Source organism: Balaenoptera acutorostrata, chromosome 8 (genome assembly GCF_949987535.1).
Source record: "Balaenoptera acutorostrata chromosome 8, mBalAcu1.1, whole genome shotgun sequence".
NCBI classification, from domain to species: domain Eukaryota; kingdom Metazoa; phylum Chordata; class Mammalia; order Artiodactyla; family Balaenopteridae; genus Balaenoptera; species Balaenoptera acutorostrata.
This window is the reverse complement of record NC_080071.1, coordinates 34460240-34474723: the sequence shown is the minus strand read 5'-3', so window position 1 is coordinate 34474723 and position 14484 is coordinate 34460240.

The following is a 14484-nucleotide window of genomic DNA, read 5'->3' as shown; positions in this document are numbered from 1 at the left end:
GACTTAGTTTTAAAATGCAGTTGTTCAATGTAAAGGTCTAAGTTGTAAAGTAAATCTATCCTGAAATTTTCATTACATCTACATTACAAAATTCAGAATTTTAAACGATCCATAAAATTGGCAAAATCATTCATTAAGCACAAAGCAAGCCCTTTGTAGTGAACACTCATTTTGAAGTTTCAGCATCTTGGATTGTTAAAGACAGAAATACTGCTTAATTTGAGAACAACGTCTATGTTGAACGTATATTTTGCAGTACTTGACTTAAAATTTCCAGCTAATACTGAGGTGTTTCTGATAATTATACTTTATTTTGACTGTGCAGAATTTAACTGAATTGAGAAGAGGCTAAGTTAATTAGTTCCTTTTCTAATAGACTTTTAAATAGCATATTTTGCAGTACTTGACTTAAAATTAAATAAAGCTGCCTACAGCGACAAAACTATAGTTTCCTGCTTTGCAAATTGATTCTCTTTAAATCTGCTTGTTCATTCATTCACTCATTTATTCATTCATTCATGATTCTTGGAATGACCTTAAATCAAAACAAGAGCACAATATTTAGGTGAGTAAAAGTGATTTCTCTAAGAGCTGAATTCAAAAGGTCCAGACATTTATCCTTCTGGCTGTCCAGTCCCACCTGAGGATAGAACTTGAGGGTCCTTTATAAGTACGTAGATCATACAGCCCTTAGACTGTCTTTTCTAAATATCATTAGTCGCAGCCAACCTTTGGGAGGTGCTGGAGAAAAAACTGGACTCGCTGACGAAGGCTCAGAATGCCGAAGCTCTATATTGCTGAATGAAGGCAGATCTTCTGACTTTGGCAACTAAAAGAACAGAGATGGCGGTTGAAGACAGCTTAGCAGTCTGAGGAGACATGGTAGGTTGTAGAGCACAAACCTACAAGGAAGTGGGTCCAGGGGTTTCTGCAGGCCCAGCCAGCAGTTCCTTTAGGGAGCAGCCGGAATGTGTTCCAGCCTTGAACAAATGGTCCATTGTCTCCCGAGTTTCATACCACAACACAGTGATTTTCAAAACAAAAATTTTTCTTTTCAGTGGGGAGTTTGCTTTCAAATGAAATTGTATGTAGAACCCTCGTGTATGAAATAGCAAAAGCAATAGCAAAGCATTGCTTTGGTTGAAACAAGGTGGAGGACCTGGTACAGAAGGGGTTTGGGACAGGAAAGTTCTTGAAGCAGGTCTGCCAATCACTTACCACAGTCAAGAAGCTTTAGTAATGTTCTCATGGATTATTCCATTCTCTGTTCACAGGCCAAATTAATTGTGAAATGTAAACTCGGGAAACTGAACAGCATGACCTGCAGTAATTTAATGATGACTGAGTGAATTTTGGAGACTGTCTAGCAAAATTGATGGTTTTATTTGCACTGTGGTTAAGGTAGTAGTTAATTGGCAGTGCAGTGAAGTCGCATCAGATGAGACTTCAAATATATGTGCTCAGCCAAAACAAACAAACAAACAAACAAACAAAAAAGACTTAGAAAGGAATCCACCAAGAATTATGTAAGATTTATAGGAAGTAAACCATAAAACTTTATTAAATGACAGAAGAGGAAACCTAAATAAATCTTAATGGAATTTTCTTGAGAAATTTGTCAAGCTAGTTCTGAAATTTTTCTGGAAAAGAAAATGTACAAAATATCCCATGTCACCCTATTGGGCATTAAATGTACAATTAAGCCTTGGTAATTAAAACAATTCCTAGCTTAGTAATAGATTAGTGGAAGAGAATAGGGAATTCTGAAACTAGCCCATGATAAATGGAGATTCATACAGATTTCAGATGGAATTTTAAATCACTGTGGAAAAAAGGGAATCTTCAATAAATTATGGGCAGATTACTGACTTTCCATTTGGAAAAAATGAATAAAATTAGGGTTTTTCCTCATACCAAAGTAGGCAGTTCAAATAAACTCCAGATGGACCATGGATTTAATTGGAAAAAACAAAGCTATCAAAGAAGGAGCATAAAATACAGGAAACTGCAAAGAAAACAGACATTTGAAAATTACTGCCCACCCTTACACTTCTTGACTCAGGGAAATGAAATTGCGCATTGGGTTTCCTGGAAAACCAGTAATGTCCAGTGGTAGTGAAGATTGGGGAAAACATACACTCTCCTTTATGATTGGTGAGGGTGTGAATTGGTATGGCCTTGGGGGAAAATAATTTTATTGAAGCTGTTATAACTTACAGAAGTTCCACTTAAAGACATTAGTCCCGAAGAAAGACTCGGACATGTGTCCAGAGTTTTACATACAAGAACGTTCATTACTGCATTGTTTGTGATAGTGAAAAATTGAAAGCAGTCGGGGAGTGGTTACATAAACTAGGATACCACAGGCTATGCAGCAGTTTTAACCACACAGCAGCTAACAGGAATGAAGTAGATCTGGGTATACTGCCAGGGACAGACTTCCAAGACAGATTTTAAGTGAATGAAGCAGGTTGAAGAACAATATACATGGTATGACACCACTTGTGTAAAAGATTTCACCATGTAATTTCATATTTATGGACACATATATCTTTTAGATATATTTTAAAAGGTCTGGAAAGGTACATATAAGATTGATTATAGTGTTTTACCTCTGGAGAGGGGAATAATATTGGGTCAGTGGTGATAGTGACAGTGGGATAAGGCTGGTAGTCAAGGAGGACATTGTATTTGGGGTATTATTATGTATATTATCTGGCATAATAAACACAAGAATGTGCTTATTACTTATGCAGTTAAGTGTAATTTATTTTTAAAAAAAAAGGGAAAACATCAACTAAAAAGATAATTATCACTTGATTAATTCAGAAAGCTACAAGATTGAGAAATAAAACCAAATATAGTTGAAAAGAAAAGTATTAAAAGCCAGGTAGTGACACAAGGTCCAGGAACTAATTGTGCCATGTGGAGGTAGGCGATGTTTTTGGATTGAGACATAAATATCCCACAGTCCTTCCGTCCTGTGGTCGTCAAGCCAGCAGGATCTAGCAGGGGTCTGAGAATAGACATCCTGGCCATTTGTCCTCAATGCAGAGAGCTCTTGTCAGCTCTGAACTTCCTTTAATACTTCCGGGTAAGCGACCTGCAAGGACTTTGGACATGGTCCCTTCCTTACTTAGGCAGCAAACTCACAGAGTACCTGTATCCAGCAGGTACCCTGACAAGATAAATTGTCATCCCTTCTTTCTTTTCTCTTCCCTTATCTGCATGTTGCATGTCTTGAGAATAAGCAAATATTTGAGAAATATTCCGTGATGTACTCTCACATTATTTCAACTTATTTATTCATTTGTAAGGCTGTATGTTGCACAACGTCTGAGGACATAAACACACACTGAATGAGGCCTCCCCTACGGCCCCAGACCCACTCCACGTTGTGCAAATTGGAGGCCCCTCTGTTTCTTGAGAGTAGAGTCCTAAACCACGACTCTTATTACATTGATTACACATCCTAACACTGCCTTGGTTTTCCTTCTTTTTTTTCCCCCTCTTTTTACAAACACCTGGTTGGGAAATTGTTTAATCATGTTTTCGTCTGGGATTTTGGCAATCGGAGTGCTGGAAGAGGAATGCTGTAGACGCGGGGGCTGCAGATTTGTGTTTGGTGTCATGGCAGCATAGAGTGGAGGAAGAGGGACCTCTGGCTCACCCTTCCCTGTGTCCTGGGAGGTGATTGGCAGCGGGGAGATCACGGGCTTTGTTCAGATCTCAGCTCAGTTATTTACCAACTGTGTGACCTTGGGTAAATTCTGTAACTTCTCTAAATCTGCTTTTAGCCGTCTGTGGCTTCACATTAACCACGCCCCCGCGCCCGCGCCCCCGCCCCCGCCCCAGTGTATTCCCTTGTGAGGAACCAGGATTCAGTTCATTTCTTGGCATTCCCTGATTTTCTTTTTTTCCTTTTTATTATTTATTTATTTATTTTATTTTTGGCTGCGTTGGGTCTTCGTTGCTGCACGCGGGCTTTCTCTAGTTGCGGCGAGCGGGGGCTACTCTTCATTGCCGTGCATAGGCTTCCCATTGCGGTGGCTTTTCTTGTTGCGGAGCACGGGCTCTAGGCGCGCGGGCTCTAGAGCACGGGCTCAGTAGTTGTGGCGCACGGGCTTAGTTGCTCCGTGGGAAGCGGGATCTTCCGGAACCAGGGATTGAACCCGTGTCCCCTGCCTTGGCAGGCAGATTCTTAACCACTGCGCTACTAGGGAAGTTCCCCCGACTTTCTTTGCTCTCACTGGTCTTTTCCAGTTCCCGCCAGAGGGCATTTCCTTTGCCCATCTTTCCCCAGATCATCCCCAGAGACACTTCTGTTCACTCAGTCCTCCAACTCTGCTCCTCTCTCTATCACCAGTTCTGGTACCACACTCCTGTCAGAAAATGCTGTCAGCATGTCTGAGGCTAAGTGCTTTGCAGTTGGGGTCAGAACCTGGAATGGAACCAGATCTCCCTACTTTTCATGAACACTTCTTGCTATAGAATGTAACACTCTGTTACATTGCCAGATTCTAGTGCTTTCCACTAGAAAAGCACTAGAATTTCTACTTGCTCCTGGATGATGAAAACGTGGATGTTTTTTTCTGTGTTTATGATGAAATGTAGATTTCCTTTGGAAACTATGCTAATTAAAGAATGATTCTCATTTATTAATTTGAAAACCTTTTTAATTTAAAAAAACGGTATGGATTAGTTTCCTAACCTAAATACCAAACTGTTTGTTGTTACTAGGTCATGTGTTCATTCAGCAGTAAATCCTTGTCTCTGATTTTACTTTTATCAGATTAATACCTCACATTTTTAGGTAGGTAAAATTGTTACTCTTTAAAAGGGGGATTGTCTTCAACTGTTTAGGCTGCTGTAACAAAATACCACAGATCATTAGCTTATAACAACAGAAATTTATTTTTCACAGTTCTGGAGGTTGGGAAGTCCAAGATCAAGGTGTCAGCATAATTACCTTCTAGTGAGGGCCCTCTTCCTGGTTCACAGAGGATGCATTCTTGCTGTGGACATAGCATGAACACATGTTAGAAGGGAGGAGGGAATCTCTCTGGAGACTCCTTTACAAGGGAACTAATACCCTTCATGAGGGCTCCACTCTCAGGACTTAAGTACCTCCTAAAAGCTCCACCTACTGATACATCACATTGGACGATATCAACATAGGAATTTTGGGGGGATGCAACATTCAGACTGTAACAGGAATTAAGTATTATTTTGAGTGATTATAAAAATACTATATGTCAATGTAAGGAAAATTGGAAATACAGAAAAAATATGAAGAACAAAATAAAAATTACCCAACCTGTCATTCATGTAGAGATCACCACTATTCACATTTTGGTGATTAGCCTTTTTTGTTTGCACATATATAACATAGTATAAATATACTTTTTAAAATTGGGATTATAATGAGGTTATAGTTTTATAACCAGTTTTTCACAATATAGCATCAAAATTTCTTTTGTCACTAATAACTCGTGTACAGTACAGTTCAGTCTTTCTCTTTTTTATTTTTGCTTTTTGTTCATGTCTAGCACAGCATCTACACCAAGATCATGAAGGTATTCTATTATGCTGTCTCCTAGATTAAACTTTATTATTTAGCTTTATTATTTAATTTTTGTATTTAACTCTATAATCCATCTGAAATTTATTTTTGTGTATGTGAGGTAGGAATCAATAATAATTTGTTTTCCATATGGATTTCCCACTGACCATGTACCATTAACGAAAGGACCATCCTTTTCCCCACTGCACTGGGGCACTTTTGTCATAAATCAAGTAATTGGTTATGTGCAGATCTGTTTCTGGACTCAATTATATTCCATTGGTCCATTTATCCTTGCACAAAATTCTCTGTCTTGATAATTGTTGCATTATAATAAGTTGTGATATAATTCTTCATGGAAGTAAACGTTAACTGCAACTCAGAAATTTTGGTATGTTATACTTTTGCTATCATTCAATTCAAAATAGTTTCTAAGTTCATTGTGATTTCTCCTTTGATCCATAGCATTTTTAGAAGTGTTTTGCCTAATTTCTAAACATTTGAGGATTTTAAAATTAATCTTTTTGTGATTGATTTCTAGGTTAATTCCACTGCAGTTAAAAAACATGGTGTGTATAATTTCAATCTTCTCAAAATTATTTGGATATGCTAATAGCCAGGCAAATGTAAATTTTAGTGAATGCTTCACGTGCAATTGAAAAGTATATGAATTTTGTGGTTGTTGGCTGCACTGCTCTCTATATCGTCAGCTCATGTTTAATCATGTTGTTTTAGTTCTCCATATCCTTACTGTTTGTTTGTTTGTTTCTTCTGTTAGCTCCTGAGAGAGGATTGCTAAAATTTCTCACTGTAATTGTAAATTTGTCTATTCCTCTTTAGTATTGCCATTTCTCACGTTACATATTTTTTTTTTTTTTTTTTTTTTTTTTTTTTTTTTTTTAAAGGATTTTCTCTTTTTTTTTTTTATTTATTTATTTATTTATTTATTATTTTTGTCTGTATTGGGTCTTCGGTTCGTGCGAGGGCTTTCTCCAGTTGCGGCAAGCGGGGGCCACTCTTCATCGCGGTGCGGGGACCGCTCTTCATCGCGGTGCGCGGGCCTTTCTCTATCGCGGCCCCTCCCGTCGCGGGGCACAGGCTCCAGACGCGCAGGCTCAGCAATTGTGGCTCACGGGCCCAGCTGCTCCGTGGCATGTGGGATCTTCCCAGACCAGGGCTCGAACCCGTGTCCCCTGCATTAGCAGGCAGATTCTCAACCACTGCGCCACCAGGGAAGCCCTGTCACGTTACATATTTTGATACGTAAAATTTTAAGTTGTATCTTTCCGGTGAATTAATCCTTTTATAATTATGAAATGACCTTCTTTATTGCTATTAATGCTTATTGTATTAACATCTGCTTGGTCTGATATAAGTATAGTTACACCAATCCTTTTTTAAAAATTCTTAATCTTATATTTCATTTCTGAACATTGTATGCATTGTTATTTTAATTTTTTGGCTGCACCACACAGCTTGCAGGATCTTAGTTCCCCAACCAGGGATCGAGCCCACACCCTCGGCAGTGAAAGAGTAGAGTCCTAACCACTGGACCATCAGGGAATTCTCTACACCGATCCTTTTTTTTTTTTCTTTAAACATCTTTATTGGAGTATAACTGCTTTACAACGTTGTGTTAGCTTCTGCTGTATAACAAAGTGAATCAGCTATATGTATATATATATCCCCATATCCCTTCCCTCTTGCATCTCCCTTCTATCTTCCCTATCCCACCCCTCTAGGTGGTCACAAAGCACCAAGCTGATCTCCCTGTGCTATGTGGCTGCTTCCCACTAGCTATCTATTTTACATTTGGTAGTGTAGATATGTCCATGCCATTCTCTCACTTCGTCCCAGCTTACCCTTCCCCCTCCCCGTGTCCTCATGTCCATTCTCTATGTCTGCATCTTTATTCCTGTTCTGCCCCTAGGTTAATCAGAGCCATTTTTTTTTTTTTAGATTCCATATATTTGTGTTAACATACCGTATTTGTTTTTCTCTTTCTGACTTACTTCACTCTGTATGACAGACTCTAGGTCTAACCACCTCATTACAAATAACTCAACTTCGTTTCTTTTTATGGCTGAGTAATATTCCATTGTATATATGTGCCACATCTTCTCTATCCATTCATCTGTCGATGGACAGTTAGGGTTGCTTCCATGTCCTGGCTATTGCACATAGTGCTGCAATGAACATAGTGGTACCTGTCTCTTTTTGAATTATGGTTTTCTCAGGGTATATGCCCAGTACTGGGATTGCTGGGTCATGTGGTAGTTCTATTTTTAGTTTTTTAAGGAACCTCCATAATGTTCTCCACAGTGGCTGTATCAATCCACATTCCCACCAACAGTGCAAGAGGGTTCCCTTTTCTCCACACCTTCTCCAACATTTATTGTTTATAGATTTTTTTGATGATGGCCATTCTGACCAGTGTGAGGTGATACCTCATTGTGGTTTTGATTTGCATTTCTCTAATAATTAGTGATGTTGAACATCCTTTCATATGTTTGTTGGCAATTTGTATATCGTCTTTGGAGAAATGTCTGTTTAGGTCTTCTGCCCATTTTTGGATTGGGTTGTTTGTTTTTTTGACATGGAGCTGCATGAGCTGCTTGTATATTTTGGAGATTAATCCTTTCTTTAATTAAGAGTTAAAGTTGCAATTAACTATTAAGCAATTAATAGTTGCTTCGTTTGCAAATATTTTCTCCCATTCTGAGAGTTTTCTTTTCGTCTTGTTTATGGTTTCCTTTGCTGTGCAAAAGCTTTTAAGTTTCAATAGGTCCCATTTGTTTATTTTTGTTTTTATTTCCATTTCTCTAGGAGGTGAGTCAAAAAGGATCTTGCTGTGATTTATGTCATAGAGTGTTCTGCCTATGTTTTCCTCTAAGAGTTTTATAGTGTCTGGCCTTACATTTAGGTGTTTAATTCATTTTGAGTTTATTTTTGTGCATGGTGTTAGGAAGTGTTCCAATTTCATTCTTTTACATGTAGCTGTCCAGTTTTCCCAGCACTACTTAATGAAGAGGCTGTCCTTCTTTGTCTCTTGTAATAGTCTTTATTTTAAAGTCTATTTTGTCTGATATGAGAATTGCTACTCCAGCTTTCTTTTGATTTCCATTTGCATGGAATATCTTTTTCCATCCCCTCACTTTCAGTCTGTATGTGTCCCTAGGTCTGAAGTGGGTCTCCTGTAGACAGCATATATACGGGTCTTGTTTTTGTATCCATTCAGCCAGTCTATGTCTTTCGGTTGGAGCATTTAATCCATTTACATTTAAGGTAATTATCGATATGCATGTCCCTATTACCATTTTCTTAATTGTTTTGGGTTTGTTATTGTAGGTCTTTTCCTTCTCTTATGTTTCCTGCCTAGAGAAGTTCCTTTAGCATTTGTTGTAAAGCTGGTCTGGTGGCGCTGAATTCTCTTAGTTTTTGCTTGTCTGTAAAGGTTTTAATTTCTCCATCAAATCTGAATGAGATCCTTGCTGGGTAGAGTAATCTTGGTTGTAGGTTTTTCCCTTTCATCACTTTAAATATGTCCTGCCACTCTCTTCTGGCTTGCACAGTTTCTGCTGAAAGATCAGCTGTTAACCTTATGGGGATTCCCTTGTATGTTATTTATTGTTTTTCCCTTGCTGCTTTTAATATCTTTTCTTTGTATCTGATTTTTGATAGTTTGATTAATATGTGTCTTGGCATGTTTCTCCTTGGATTTATCCTGTATGGGACTCTCTGCACTTCCTGGACTTCACTATTTCCTTTCCCATATTAGGGAAGTTTTCAACTATAATCTCTTCAAATATTTTCTCAGTCTCTTTCTTTTTCTTTTCTTCTGGGACCCTGATAATTCGAATGTTGGTGTGTTTAATGTTGTCTCAGAGGTCTCTGAGACTGTCCTCAATTCTTTTCATTCTTTTTTCTTTATTCTGCTCTGCGGTAGTTATTTCCACTATTTTATCTTCCAGGTCACTTATCCATTCTGCCTCAGTTATTCTGCTATTGATTCCTTCTAGAGAATTTTTAATTTCATTTATTGTGTTGTTGATCATTGTTTGTTTGCTCTTTAGTTCTTCTAGGTCCTTGTTAAACATTTCTTGTATTTTCTCCATTCTATTTCCAGGATTTTGGATCACCTTTACTGTCATTACTCTGAATTTTCCTCTTCATTTGTTTTCCTCTTCATTTGTTTTTTTCCTCTTCATTTGTTTGGTCTGGTGGGTTTTTACCTTGCTCCTTCATCTGCTGCATATTTCTCATTTTGTTTAACTTACTGGGTTTGGGGTTTCCTTTTCACAGACTGCAGGTTCGTAATTGCCATTGTTTTTGGTGTCTGCCCCCAGTGGGTGAGGTTGGTTCAGTGGGTTGTGTAGACTTCCTGGTGGGGGGGACTGGTGCCTGTATTCTAGTGGGTGGGGCTGGATCTTGTCTTTCTGGTGGGCAGTGCCACGTCCAGTGGTGTGTTTTGGGGTGTCTGTGAACTTAGTATGATTTTAGGCAGCCTCTCTGCTAATGGGTGGGGTTATGCTCCTGTCTTGCTAGTTGTTTGGCATGGGGCGTCCAGCACTGGAGGTTGCTGGCTGTTGGTTGGAGCTGGGTCTTAGTGTTGAGACAGAGATCTCTGGGAGACCTCTCAGCGATTTATATTATGTGGTGCCGGGAGGTCTCTGGTGGTCCGGTGTCCTGAACTCGGCTCTCCCACATCGGAGGCTCAGGCCTGCCACCAGGCCAAAGCAGCAAGACCCTGTCAGCCGCACAGTGTCTCTAGCTCCTCATCTTCTATTCACACTTCATCCCACTGTGTTCCTCATGATTTATTCCATCCGAACCTGTGCATCTTACTGCTGGCAGTAGGAACAGGGTGAACAGGGAGAAACCGGGTTTCCAGAAACAGGGTCCAGGAGAGATTCTGAGGTCAGGTCCTGCTGGTGCAGGAAGAGAGAGCTGCTGTTGGCTCAGAATCTGCCAGAGCTGAGGTCCAAATTCTTCACAGCCATTCCCAAGGCTTGTCTTGGTGGTCACAAGTAGATCTCCACCCCCCCCCACCCCACCAGTCAGGATCTTAAAAGCTTATACAGAGGCCTTCAGTGGGTTCAGACACCCATGCCATTCAGATGGTCTCAACAACCTACACCAATCCTTTTGATTATTGTTTATCTAGTATACTCTTTTCCATTTTTTTTCTTATAACCATTATGTGTCCTTATATTTAAGGTATGTCTTTTATAAGCAGCATAAGGACTTAAAAAATTGAGTGTAATCAACTTTTTCCTTTGTTTGGAGTATTTAGTTATTTTAAAATAAATATTGATATACTTGGGCTATATCTACCATATTACTATTTGTTTGCTATTTAACTTAGTGGTTTTAGATTCTTTCTCTCTCCTTTCTTACTTTCACTGAGAGTGATTGAGAAGTTATTATTCCAGCCCCCGTCTGCCGGCCAACTAGCTTGTTATGTAGCTTCTGTTACTCTGTTAGTGCTTACCTTAGCAATTACGATATGAATTTCTGACTTATTTGATTCTACTGTGAATTTTACTCTTATGGTTTCCTTGGCTGTGGAAAGGCTTGAGAACACTTTAACTTTATTTAACACCTTCTGTCTTGTGCTGTTGTTGTCATACATTTTAATTCCACATATTTTCCAATATTATATTTTGAAACTTTTCAAGTGTATAGAAAAGTTAAAAGAATTTCACAGTGAACACTCATATATTGGGTTGGCCAAAAGGTACATTCGTATTTTTCCGTAAGATGGCTCTAGTAGCACTTAGTTGTCTTTAACTTCATTCAAAACAATTTTGTTAGATTGTATTGTGACAGCTGTCCTATCAGCATGCATTCAAAAAAAAACTTATCAAAATTGGTGAATTTTGTAGTCATTTTAATATTGAAGATGGAAGAAAAAAAGCAACATTTTTGGCATATTATGCTTTATTATTTCCAGAAAGGCAAAAACGCCACTGAAATGCAAAAGAAAATTTGTGCAGTGTATGGAGAAGGTACGGGGACTGATCGAACGTGTCAAAAGTGGTTTGCGAAGTTTTGTGCTGGAGATTTCTCACTGAACATTGAGCCACAGTCAGGTAGACCAGTTGAAGTTGATAGCAATCAAATCGAGACATTAATTGAGAACAGTCAACCTTATACCACGCGGGAGATAGCCAACAGACTCAATATATCCAAATCAAGTGTTGAAAATCATTTGCACCAGCTTGGTTATGCTCATCGCTTTGATGTTTGGGTTCCACATAAGTTAGGCAAAAAAAACCTTCTTGACCGTATTTCCACATGCAATTCTCTACTGAAATGTAATGAAAACGTTCTGTTTTTAAAACAAATTTTGATGGGCTATGAAAAATGGATACTGTACAATAAAGTGGAACTGAAGAGATCATGGGGCAAGTAAAATGAACCACCACCAACCACAACAAAGGCCAGTCTTCATCCAAAGAAGGTGATGTTGTGTATATGGTGGGATTGAAAGGGAGTCCTCTATTATGAGCTCCTTCCGGAAAACCAAACGATTAATTCCAAGTACTGCTCCCAATTAGACCAACTGAAAGCGGCACTCGATGAAAAGCGTCTGGAATTAGTCAACAGAAAACACATAATCTTCCATCAAGATAATTCAAGACTGCATGTTTCTTTGATGGCCAGGCAAAAACTGTTACGGCTTGTCTGGGAAGTTCTGATTCATCCACTGTATTCACCAGACATTGCACCTTCAGATTTCCATTTATTTCAGTCTTTACAAAATTCTCTTAACAGAAAAAATTACAATTCCCTGGAAGACTGTAAAAGGCACCTGGAACAGTTCTTTGCTCAAAAAGATAAAAAGTTTCGGGAAGATGGAATTATGAAGTCGCCTGAAAAATGGCAGAAAATAGTGGAACAAAGGGTGAATACATTGTTCAATAAAGTTCTTGGTGAAAATGAAGAATGTGTCTTTTATTTTTGCTTAAAAACCAAAGGCACTTTTTGGCCAACCCAATACCTACCACCTAGACTCCACCATTGACATTTTACAATTCTTCTTTTATCATTATAAAATGTTCTTCTCTAGTTCCAGTAATATTCCTTGTCTTGAAATCTAAGCCTCGAGGTAACTGAATTTCTTCTTATTCCTACCAATGGAGGAATACGTTTAACACTGTGTTTAAGCATAGTTCTATTGGCAGCTGTTGAATGAACCCTTGAGGATTATTATGGGCGTAGCTTTGTCAGGCAGACAACAAAACAAATAATTCTCAAATGTAGAAACAAAGCTATGTGACCTCTTGGAGGGTGAGTTTATGAGGTACCAAAGTGGTGACTACTAACTTAAGAATTTTGCAAAGGCCGATCTGGGAGGTGTCCTGATCACTAAAACCATATGGGGAAGATTTAGTCCTGTGATTTATTGGGATAACTAGATAAAAATTAATGGAGGGGATTGCTTCAAGAAGTGTAAGTATGTTGTTGGATGTAGTCCTGTCCTTGCTTGCTGATTTTCTTTGCTTAATTAATTAATTCAGGAAGTGTCTGATTGACTAATTGTATATCCTTAATTTTATAGTTGGCATTGCTGATGAGATGATGTATGTTGAATTACTGTAAGAAAAACTTGCTTTGTTTTTGATTCCAATTCATCTTAATGATATATGTTCATGTCTTACTGGGTTTGAGCTAAATCATTACATTAGTGGAACTGCCGTCAGAGATTGCTATAAACATTTCCGTTACACTAATTGCCATGATTTAGTCCAATGCTATGAAAAAACTAAAGAGCAAAATGACCCTCTTATAGATATGTTTTTCTTAGAACATAAGAAACATACCCATAATTGGCTGATGACACAGTTTTTAATCTACAAAAATGGAATTTTAAAATAAAATGATGGTTGTAGTTTGACACGAAGGTGACATATTTGATTTTAAGAATGTTATCATTTATGTTCCTACATTCATGAGTTGCAGTTATTGTTTGTTGTTGCTTTTTGACCTGTGGAACTATGTTGAAGACAAATAAGATCCAAAGACCAAGATTTGTATTGGGAAGCGCCCTTATGCTGCAGTAATTCTTCCTTAGATAGTTAGAACCTTTTTCGTGGACATACAGGAACTCATCAGAAAATATAAGAAAGGTCACTTCCAATGCCTTTGGAAGCATCCAGAAATTGGTAGAACATAAATCTCAGTTAATAATCTATTAAGCCTGGCAAGGTGAGCTTGGATGTTGGGGACTGACTGAAATATTGAGAGATGTGTTGATTATAGTTAGGATTTTGCAGCCATCAGAGATTATCTATAATCTGGATAAATGTGATTGGATGTGTGCATGCATAAATAGAGAAGGGTCTATAAAATAGAAGGGTCTCTGGTGTTCCATTTGATGCGCCCTCATTCACTGTGCCTGGGGCTTCAAGTCTAGAGACCCTTTATTTTACTCTCTTGAGAGACTAACCTCCCAGGCGTCTGCTGGGGCTGGGAGGGGTGGCTGTCCAGGAGCCTATAGAAAAGAGGGGACACTGGGATCTAACTGCTCCTCACACAGCTTTTCACTAATCTGCCCCTTCACCCCACTTCCAAGGGTATCTGATGCCATAGAGTTATGAGATTTTGAACACTTGACTGTGTGGATGAGGTGGGCTCTTGGCTTTCATCACTGCTGACTTAGAATTCAGCTTTCCAGATCTGCTAAGTCAGACACCGCTTGTCCATCTGTTTCCCAGCTTCCCACCTTTTATTTTTGTTGTCTCCCCTTTATTTTCCCTGTCCTTGTAGGTTTATCTGTTTTTGTTTGTTTGTTTGTTTTAAATCTCTTTGCCGTAGTTTTAGTGGGATTTAGGGGAGAGAGTTAAATTAGATATGCTTGTGCCATCTATCACATTTCCAGTCATTCATTCATTCTTGAGAGTCTTCACATGCCAGGG